Source organism: Paramormyrops kingsleyae, chromosome 8, assembly GCF_048594095.1.
Source record: "Paramormyrops kingsleyae isolate MSU_618 chromosome 8, PKINGS_0.4, whole genome shotgun sequence".
NCBI classification, from domain to species: Eukaryota; Metazoa; Chordata; class Actinopteri; order Osteoglossiformes; family Mormyridae; genus Paramormyrops; species Paramormyrops kingsleyae.
Window position 1 is genome coordinate 37571711 of NC_132804.1, and position 11493 is coordinate 37583203.

The window sequence follows — 11493 nt, forward strand, 5'->3', positions numbered from 1 at the left end:
CTTTCGGGGAAAAGTTCACGGTACCTACTGTAAGGAATCCACTTGCAGAGTCTCCGCAGTTTCAGCAAAATGGTGGTTTATTGAACAGTAAAAATAATATAATGTAATACAGTGTAGACATACACCGGGTACTGAAAGGCAGCTCAAATACAAATTAAGGGCAGTTCTTCACCCCCCTTTATACCCCAAAAGACCCTCCCCAACAAGGTGCTGTGTGTAGGTGTTGTGAGTGAATTTACATATGAAGAGTGACCCCCCTGGCCTGTGAGGAGCCTGGGGCAGGGATGGGGCAGGACAGGGTGGAGACTTTTATGATCATTGTAATTTAGTTATCTTCCTTATCACCCTAGTGGTGCCGACTGGAACCCCCATTCTCTCCCTGGCTTCCCCTTTGATCATTCCCCCTTGATTATTAATAGCTAACACTGTCTGTATTCACATGATCAACCAAGAACATTGGGGCATCTTTACTGCTTTTCCTTACATAATCCCCCCTTAAACCTTGAGCCTCAGTGCAAGAGCAGTGAAAGGTTTACCCAGAGCACAGTACCAGCATCACACTGATCAGTGGTCGACACACAAGGGTCGGATAGGGGAGGTCGTAGCGGTGTGGTTGTTCGTCTCCATAACCTACACCCTACTTTGTGTCATGCACACTTTCCTCTCCACATATCCAAGGTCCCTTTTCCGCTGTTCCCTTAGGAATCTGGGATAGACCATCAAGGCCACACCCAGCAGCAGTACCACGACACATGCAGTGATAACTGCTTTGAACTGTACATCCCAGTACATGTCCTGGTAGTTCTCCTTCAGCGTCGACATTCCACTGATATAGTTACTGACTTGCTCTGTCAGTTCCTTCTCACGCTCATGCATTTTAAGCAGCTGAACCTTCAGTTGCTGCTCAACCTCTTGCAGGTCTTGAATCCTGTTTGTTTCAGGCAAAGGTTCAGGCTGGAGGAATTCTGCATAAGGGTCGTCTAAGTAAAGGTCAATCCTATTCTTGGTATAGTACAATTCTCTGCCTCCAATGTTCATTGGGTAGATCACCTGAATACATGGTGCCATTCCTACCAATATTGCAACCCTCAAAACTTTCTATTGCTAACATTGTTATTCCATCCTGTACTGTCATCCCATGCTCCCATGTTACATAGATTACTTATGTCAAATTATTATTTTTTTTTACACAAAGATCTCTACAAACTATGTATACCTCCCAAATCCCCAAGAATACTCTCCCTCTGAATCACAATTCCCAACAAAATCAGCTTATAGCATCAATCAATTATGTGTGTAAGTTCTTCAGATCCTATTGCACAATAATATGGCTGTATGTGGTGGTAACAGGGATTATACAAATATCTAGAATATACCACATTCTAAGACAAACATTTACTTTTGATCGATTCTCAACCCAAGCTTACAGTCACACTTGTAGTTTCCCATATGTGTTAATGCAAATTTGGTTGACATGCGAGGTGGTTCTCTTCCTCGCATGAGGTCTGCAGAGTCCTTGCATTGTCCCGAGGAAGTTATCCCACTTATGGCACCAATGTGGCTGGTTACATCGTTGTTCCTGCGCTGGACATATGCTTTTCCTTTGCTGTGTATGATGCATCTGCCCCCCTTGATCATTTCTTCTGTTGTGCCATGGTTTTCAGTGAGACTTGGAGTATGTAACCTGAAAGACATCAAGTGCAGCATTCATTCTTATGTCAGGTTAACATCTTACATTCCTAATCAGTCTGTATTGGTCACCATGGAACCACTTCATTACTGGTCCATTCCTCTCTTTGATTCTAAGCTTAACTAAGATTGCCCTCCCCACAGGTGTCCACGGTTTCATGTAGCCCTGTCCAATTTGCATCCCAAAGCCCTTTCTGGAGGCAATTTTTGACCAATACTTGTTCCCCTTTTGTAAATTTGGCAATGTTGTGTTTTACAACATCATCCCATTGTCTTTTGTTCCCCTGGTAGGTATTTCCTATGGTATGATTTTCAGACAGAAAATCATCTTCTATAATTCTCGGGACATTTTTTGAGAACATGTCATGTTCTGCCCAATCTTGGATGAGTTGTGAAGTGCTTTGCTGTGTTTCAGTGACTGCAGGGCCCGTGTCTGCTAGCCACTTGTCACAGTAGCCCCTAAGTGTAATTTCAACACTGGGTCTGGCAAATTCATCTGATTTCACATCATCCAATTTTTTAACAGAGGCCAGGTACCCCTGTGACTTCAAATAAGCATTCCCCTTGCATTTGATACATGAATCAGTCTGAATAGCACGCTGATGTGCTACCACTTCTTTGATTTCATGTAATAATTTGTTCATATCTTCATAAGTCATTGCTGGTACTGATGGGGTTGGTTCCTTCTTCCATCTAGAGTCCCCATCTCTCTGTACCCTTGGCCTGTGTCCTGCTGCACCTCCACCCTTTGACCAACAATCCTTCTTAAAATGACCTATCTTACCACAATTATGACAAGCATCTTTCCTAGCAGATTTAAGCCTACCTTCCTTAGTGGCTACTGCTGAAACCTTTTTCACCTTTCTTAAGGGACTTCGGCTTGTCTCGTTCCAGCTACCGAGGAGATTGCAGATGTAGGCAAAGGTCAAACTACCTTCTTTTTGTTTCAAATTCAACATTAGTCTTGCAGCATCATTTATTATTGGATCATACTGCTGCATGACCAATGCTAGGAATGCTGGGTCATTCCTCTGTGGTTTTGGAATTCCAGAATTCCCAGTGTAACACTTAAATAAGCGATTCATATAGGCCACAGGATTTTCCCCTCTCTCTGGCCTAGTCTCCAGAATTCTCCCCCAGTTTGGCTGTGGACTGCCAATCATGGCCAATAATGCTGCCTCTCTCTGCTGTGCATTTGCCCATTCACCATTAACAGCCATCTTGAAATTGTCAGGGAGCAATTCTACTAGATCTGCAGGTATGGTTAACTGAACTATTAGACAGCAATCTTGGTCATCTAGACCATTTGCTCTGGCTTGTCTCTGCAACTCAGCTAAGTAGGAGTGAGGATCAGACACGCCATCCCATTTACCCACATTAGCACAAAAATCTCCCAGTTCAGACACAGCCAGGGGAATATGCTCACAAACCTCCTCATATTCATACTGTGCAGTGGCAGGCTGCCCGTCAACCTCGGCAGCTGCCCTTCTGCATGTCTTGCGCTCTCTCACACGTACTGGTGCAACTTTAACTGGGCTCACATTAGCTCCCTCATCTGAAGTCTTACTATCACTGTCAGAATCTTCCAGCAGACTAATGCCCAAAGCTGCAACATGTCCCTTAACCTGTTCTAATTTGCTATTTAGAACAGTATCCTCATCCCCAGCACGCTTTTTATGCACTTCTGGGTTTTTAATGCTTCTGGACCAAAGTGCCTCATAAGCATTCTGACACTTCTCCAGTTCCTTTTGCAGGAATGCATTAGCTTCCTTAGCTGCTTCCAGGCTCTGCCTAAGAGAAGCTACCAGTTGCCTCAGTTCAATGCTGTTTTCTGCAGCTAGCCGACGCTCTGCTCGACTAGCAGAGTTCTCCTGTTCGAGACTCTCTATTCTATTCCTCAATTCAGCAATTGTACTCCTATGCTGAGTACACTCAGACTGCGAACTTGCCAGTCTGCCGTTAATTTCTTGCTGTCCTTCCAGCAAGGCCTGTAACACGTTAGCATGCCTCTGCTTTTTCTTGGAACATTTCATGTTCCTCTCCCTGCATGCCTCCTCTAGCCACTCTAGGGGGTCTAGCTTATCTATGAGAGATCCATATGATCCCTCCTTGCAATGCTTTGCAACATATTCGATGGCCCACCCCATCATTGTAGGTTCTGAGTATAAATTTAAACTCTCACAGTATAAACTTACACAATATACCTACGGTGGTGGTTTATCTCAAGGACACAGGGGTACAATGTGGGGAACCCTGCTGGTGCTTTCTTACCAAAGCCCAGTTCCTCTACAAACACACCTCCTGTTTACCCTCTATTACTAATAAACAGGTCAAACCAGGAGAATTCTCATGCCTAAGTCTTGAATTACTCCCTATTTCCTATATTACTTTACTGTTCATCTCAGCGGACGTCTGATATCACAAACCAGTTATACTCACAAGCGTGATTCTTTCTGGGTCCTTCGGTTCGCAGAAGAAGGTGGCACGTCTGGAATTAAGCTTTCTGGTCAGTCTTCTCTCTTAGGTCAAGAAATCTTCTCTCTTCTTGAGGAAAATATCAGCCAAAAAAAAGGTTCCCAGATGATTCTTCCAGTTGTTAGCCCCTTCTCCTGGCTGGCTCGCCAATAAGATGTAAGGAATCCACTTGCAGAGTCTCCGCAGTTTCAGCAAAATGGTGGTTTATTGAACAGTAAAAATAATATAATGTAATACAGTGTAGACATACACCGGGTACTGAAAGGCAGCTCAAATACAAATTAAGGGCAGTTCTTCACCCCCCTTTATACCCCAAAAGACCCTCCCCAACAAGGTGCTGTGTGTAGGTGTTGTGAGTGAATTTACATATGAAGAGTGACCCCCCTGGCCTGTGAGGAGCCTGGGGCAGGGATGGGGCAGGACAGGGTGGAGACTTTTATGATCATTGTAATTTAGTTATCTTCCTTATCACCCTAGTGGTGCCGACTGGAACCCCCATTCTCTCCCTGGCTTCCCCTTTGATCATTCCCCCTTGATTATTAATAGCTAACACTGTCCGTATTCACATGATCAACCAAGAACATTGGGGCATCTTTACTGCTTTTCCTTACACTACACTCACCTAAAGGATTATTAGGAACACCATACTAAGGTCCTGTCCACACGGAGACGCGTTTCGCTGTATACGTAGAAATTTTTTATCGTATTGGCGTTTCGTCCACACGGATCCGGCGTTTTAGGAGACTGAAACCGCTATTTTTTGAAACCGGGTCCCAAAGTGGATAAATCTGAAAACGACACCCTTGCGGTTTCGTGTTTACAGCCAATCCGTATATTTTGTGATGTCATCACGTCATGTGTCGGCTGCGTCACACGTAACAGCAACAACAATAATGGCGGACTACATGATTGTGTTCGTGTTGCTACAAAGCCTACTCGCTTTATTACAGCAAAATCTATTGCTTCTATGCAACTGTTATGAGCAACAAGCGATAATGGACAACACCATATGCCACATGCTCTTAGATCCACCGCGGAAGACAACCAGGAGAGCAACCAGGAGAAAATTTTGGATAAGACCAGGTAGAACTAGCAGTTGCTGGGATAACTTTGTCAATGGCGTTGTTGTGGAAGATGAATGGAGGGAGAATTTCCGCATGTCCAAAGCATCTCTCATCGCCCTGAGCGAGGAACTCAGTCCGTATATTGAAGGGCAAACAACAAACATGAGGGCACCAATTACTACACTCAAAAGGGTTGCGTTAACTCTGTATTATTTGAGCGACGAGGGACGGCTAAGGAAGACTGCTAACGCCTTCGGCGTGTCGCGACAGGCTGTGTCTGTTGTTGTCAGGCAAACGTGTAAAGCGATCGCTGTCCACCTGGGTCCAAAGTACATCAAGTTGCCTTTTACGAAGTCCGATGCCGAGGATCTGGTTTTGCGTTTCCATCGTACTCACGGCATGCCACAGTGTTTGGGAGCGGTCGACGGCACACACATAGAAATCAAGCAGCCGTCTACCAACTCGATGGACTACATCAACAGGAAAGGCAAACATTCTCTCAATGTACAGGCGGTCTGTGATTATAAGTACAGATTTATGGATGTTGTGATAAAGTGGCCCGGGAGTGTACACGATGCACGGGTTTTTGCTAATTCAAAGCTCAACCTGTACTTTAAGACTGGCCAGATCCCTCCTCTGAAAAAAAAGATTGTGGACAACGAAGAGGACATACCAATTTATCTTCTTGGTGACCCAGCCTACCCTCTGCTGCCTTACTTGATGAAGGAATATGCAAACGGTGGCTCCACACCTCAAGAACAGTACTTTGGGTTAAGTTTGTGTAGGGCACGGATGGTCATTGAGTGTGCTTTTGGTCGTCTCAAAGCCAGATTTGCTGCACTGAAAAGGCCTATGGACATCAACTTGCAGGACCTGCCCTTTGTCATTTACGCTTGCTTTGTTCTCCACAATTTTTGTGAAAACTGTAAGGAGACTGTGGCTGAACAGTGTGTGTTGGGAACGATGCAAGGTGATAAAGACTTACAGCCTCCTACACAATGCAACAACTACCTCACAGACTGTAATGAAGGAGAGGGAAAGAGAGTGAGGAGAGTACTCACAAAGTACCTTGACCCTTAAATGCTGGCCATCAAGTTTTTTTTTTCCTATTTTGGTCAGTTTTTTTTAAGTATTTACACTATTTACATTTGGAAAATGTACTAATGATTATTTTGAAAGTGTTGTGTTGAATATGTCTAGTGAAAATAAATGACTGCAAAAATTCCAGAACTTTTTTTATTGGAAAATAAATATTTAGGTCAAAGAACCATTTAAAAAAAAACTGGTAATATTGAACAGGTATAAAGTGCAACAGTGCACAAAACACAATAACTATATACAACTACTGTACAGGTAGAATAAACTCACAAAACAGGTCAAACTGTATAAAGTGCAACCGTGCACAGAACTGACGTGCAGTGAAAACAATATACAATCAAGAATTATATAGTGCAACAGGGCAGTCACTCTGTGTCATCTTGCAGCAGTGCACGTCTGTATGAAAATGATGTTTGCTGATGTGGGGTGACATGTGGTGTAGGTGTGTAGCATTCAGGGCGGTACTGTCGAGGTTGGTTTGCTGGTTTATCAGGCAGAGGTGTGTGCAGGAAGGCTGGTGTAGTAGGGTGTGGTGTTGTGTTCATGAATGATGGTGGGTGCCCTTGGAATTGACCACTGCTGCTGTGGGTGGGTGTAAATTGACGTTGGAATAATTCCCTCATGAAGGAAAAACACTCCTGAATGCTGCTGGTAATGTTAGCAATGTTTGTATTTATCTGCAGCATGTTGTCGGAGTTGCGTCTAGAAGAGTGCTCCATCAACTCCAACATCCTCCTCTTTATTTTAAGGTCCTCCTCTGCCGGATCGGTGGGAACCTTCCTCTTCAGCCTGTCTCCTCTATGGCTGTTCAACTTTGCCTTAAATAAAGCAGAGAAAATGTGCATTATTATTAAGCAAAATAAGTTCCGAAAGCTATGTGAATAATGCACTAAACCAACACATCTACACAAAGAACATAAATCCATCCTAACTATACTGAAAAAAAAACTAATTCATTGAATTTACTAAATGTTATGGTAAGTGGTTGCACACAATTGATTTTACCTACTTTTAAACAAATGCATTAATTGAACTAAAATTAAAGGAATAGTTCACCTCAAAGTTGATTGTGTCATCATATACTACATACAATACTGTATCATATGTAAATGGACTGCATTTATACAGCGCTTTCAACAGACCCATGGCCAACAAAGCGCTTTACATAGTGCCTCACATTCATACTCGCTAAGCTTGAAATCATAAACCTGGAGCCAATTTTACCTGGAGCAAATCCCGGCGCTGCTTTACAACCGCAGATGTAAGACAGTCGAAGGATTCCGTGGAGTTTGGAGCATCGGAAGACAGCTCCACTGTCGATGTAGACGACTCTTCCAGGTCACCCGTCTCGATGCCGGCATCGATGGAGCGTGTAGCAGGCGAACCACCCCAGATCTCCTCGCAAAGCTCATAAAATATGAGTACTACCCGTCCTTGACCACTTCGACGCCCTGTGTCCACCGCATGCCTGTATTTGCTGCGTATATTTTTCACCTTTGTGGTGACTTGGGCTTTTGAGACCATGGTAGCATCGTGAGGGAAATCCTTATTGGTTTGCTCCCTCGGATACTGTGCCTGAAATGCGTCCATTATATCACTATATTTGGAGTGACACGACTCCCAGTCCACGTTTTCTTGGAGCTTAGTGGACTTGTAGTCGAGTGTGACTCTGAGTAGAAGTTCGACTTCGTCGTCAGTCCACACGAAAGACTCCACTCTTGCTCTTGAAGTTGTTGCGTTCGCCATCTTCGTCTTCTTCTTCTTCTTGGTTCGTATACAGCGCGCAAGGTTATGCGCATGCCCAAAGTCTTCTTCTCTGTGTATAGTGTATCTCTATGGCAGAATTACAGCACCCCATACTGGTCTGGCATATATACTACACCGTTTTCAGTGGTTTCGTTTGTACGCAGATATTTCTTGAGACGACGCCGTGTTTACGCAATTTTTTTTTAGAACGAGGAAAAAAAATGATCGGATAGGGAACGCACCGGCTTCGTGTGGTCGGAGCCTAATACGGTGTTTGACCCCCTTTCGCCTTCAGAACTGCCTTAATTCTACGTGGCATTGATTCAACAAGGTGCTGAAAGCATTCTTTAGAAATGTTGGCCCATATTGATAGGATAGCATCTTGCAGTTGATGGAGATTTGTGGGATGCACATCCAGGGCACGAAGCTCCCGTTCCACCACATCCCAAAGATGCTCTATTGGGTTGAGATCTGGTGACTGTGGGAGCCATTTTAGTACAGTGAACTCATTGTCATGTTCAAGCAGGGGCGCCGTAAGGGGAAGGAAAGCTTGGACGATTCCAAGGGCCCCTGAGTGACAGGGGCCCTAAAAAATTAGGAAAATTACTGGATTGGTTTGGACTGGGGGGCCTAATATGATATGCTTTCATTTTCCCAAAATCTCTAGCAACGCCCCTGTGTTCAAGAAACCAATTTGAAATGATTCGAGCTTTGTGACATGGTGCATTATCCTGCTGGAAGTAGCCATCAGAGGATGGGTACATGGTGGTCATAAAGGGATGGACATGGTCAGAAACAATGCTCAGGTAGGCCGTGGCATTTAACTGGAGTGCACCAGGGGCCCCTTGCATGGGGGGGCATTTCTTCCCTCTTTGGAATAATTACCTTATAACTTCAGATATAAAAGTCACAGACACATGCCTGATACCTAACATCAAAGTTGACCCCTTTACAATTGATTGTAGGAAGTTCAATAACTAAATGAATAACCTGTGTATAATTTATGGACATGCGAATATAACAAAAACAGCTGGAAAAATACAAAATCTGTCTTTGTGTCTTGGATTTTTGCAAATATTTCAAAAACTACATGATGGAATAGGTCCAATTTTAAAAATCTGGTTCCCAAACTTGTTTTCTACATGTGTGCCCAATTTCATATCATTTGATGCAGCCCAACAGGTTTTACGGAGGAAAGAGCAAATGGTGCAACTGGGAGCTTTTCCTATCCAAAACCTAACCTAAACTAATCTGAAACTTATCCAAAATGGCAATAGTGTAACTAGCAGTGTTTTTTGGGGTAGCAACTTTCTTTCTAAATGCATTACCACTTATAGGTCATAAGTAACAATTTGTCACACATCATCACCACACATTTGTAGGAAAATCTATATTTTATTCACACGACTTGTGCCAAACTTATCCAAAACCTATCCAAAACCTATCCAAACTGGCCACAGTGTAACTAGCAGTGTTTTTTGGGGTAGCGTCTTTCTTTCTAAATGCATTACCACTTATGGGTCATAAGTAACATTTTGTCACACAAAATCACCACACATTTGTAGGAAAATCTATATTTTATTCACACGACTTGTGCCAAACCTATCCAAAACCTATCCAAAATGGCCGCAGTGTAACTAGCAGTGTTTTGGGATAGCGTCTTTCTTTCTAAATGCATTACCACTTATGGGTCATAAGAAACATTTTGTTTCTAACCCTAACCCTGCATAACTGTGCCCAAACAAAGCCCGACAAGTGCCCCGCATAACTGTGCCCAAACAAAGCCCAACAAGTGCCCCACATAACTGTGCCCAAACAAAGCCCGACAAGTGCCCCGCATAACTTTGCCCAAACAAAGCCGACAAGTACCGTACATAATGTTGCCCAAACAAAGCCGACAAGTACTGTACATAACTTTGCTCAAACAAGGCCGACAAGTGCCCCGCATAACTTTGCCCAAACAGAGCCCCGCGTAACTTTGCCCAAGTGAAAGCCAAAAGCGCTGCATTACTTTGAACACTTCAAAGCTTGACAAAGGCAATGCGGAACTTTTCCCAATGTAACACAATACAATGTTACCAAAGCAAATGTTAATTGTAATTTGCTGAATCACGGAATTATAAAAATCTATAGAATAAAAGAGTAAAATGTAAACTGTAAATAAATGTACTTATGTCGAGCGTTGCATCCTCTCCGCGCAAAAAAGCGTCCTCCTCCATCGAATCAATGGATAAAAGCGACACTTTCTTCCCCCGAACCACTCTTCAAAATCATCTTCTGTGCTTTCTCAACAGTGAAAGTCATCCGAGCCATTTTTCTTCAGTCAAAAAAGTTGTTGTCCGAAAATAACTGGGTAAACTCACGGAGACTACGTGCGTAATGCGTACTCGAGACACTCCCACAAATACTGCACCTGCAGATAATAAGTTGCGCATTCATGTCCCCAGCGCGAAAAACAATGCCCAATCAGCACATCCCATACCATTTTGCAAACCTTAGACACACCTCTATTGGATGAAGCAAATGACACTGTAATTTGATGTTCATGTAAAAAGTTTATTATGGTGAAACATAACCATGGGCAAAGGTTCAGTGCGTAAAAAATAATGTGCTAGCAGGGAAGCAGAGCATATATCTGAAAAAAGGATTACAGTGATTGATTTATGTACATAAGAGATCAAGCTTTCAAACGAGGGTAACTTTGTCATTTTATTCATTGGTTTTCTTCTAAAACTCCGAAGATAATAAACATTGCACGAATGTACAGAATGCCGACTGACATTTTTCCGCGATGAGTGAGCAAGCTATTTGAGAGCATTACAGTCATATTTATGGAAAAATGCGTGTTTTGTCTTAATACTGTGACGGTTTATGAATTATTGGCCGTGAAAGAAATAGTTTGAAGTGCTTAGTTTTCATTTTATTAACACTTATATTTTACTTCCTGACACTCGACCCGTTTAAAGATGGCTACCATGGTCATTTTATTTTTACTTGTTACAAAAAAACCATGGCACAAAAATTGCGCAACTTTCTACAGATATTATCTGAAAGGTTTTTTGTAGTGTAACAAGCCGTTTTTGGTTGATTTGATACATTTGTTTCTTTTATTGAACGTCATTTTTTTCTGTTATTGAAAATTCGGACGTATGCGTCCGAACCACTAGGCGGCGACAATGAAAGAGTTAAACAATGCCCAATTGGCACTAAGGGGCCTAAAGTGTGCCAAGAAAACATCCCCCACACCATTACACCACCACCACCAGCCTGCACAGTGGTAACAAGGCATGATGGATCCATGTTCTCATTCTGGTTACGGCAAATTCTGACTCTACCATTTGAATGTCTCAACAGAAATCGAGACTCATCAGACCAGGCAACGTTTTTCCAGTCTTCAACTGTCCAATTTTGGTGAGCTCGT

General features: G+C 43.0%; 1 long non-coding RNA gene across 1 annotated transcript; it reads right to left on the reverse strand.

The window, feature by feature from the left end:
• Positions 1-6450: 6450 nt before the first annotated feature.
• LOC140592340 (uncharacterized) lies at positions 6451-7795 on the reverse strand. Its single transcript, XR_011992740.1, has 2 exons — positions 7551-7795; positions 6451-7144 (listed from the first exon to the last, which is right to left on the reverse strand). It is a non-coding gene; the product is annotated as an uncharacterized lncRNA (long non-coding RNA).
• Between the last annotated feature and the right edge of the window lie 3698 nt (positions 7796-11493).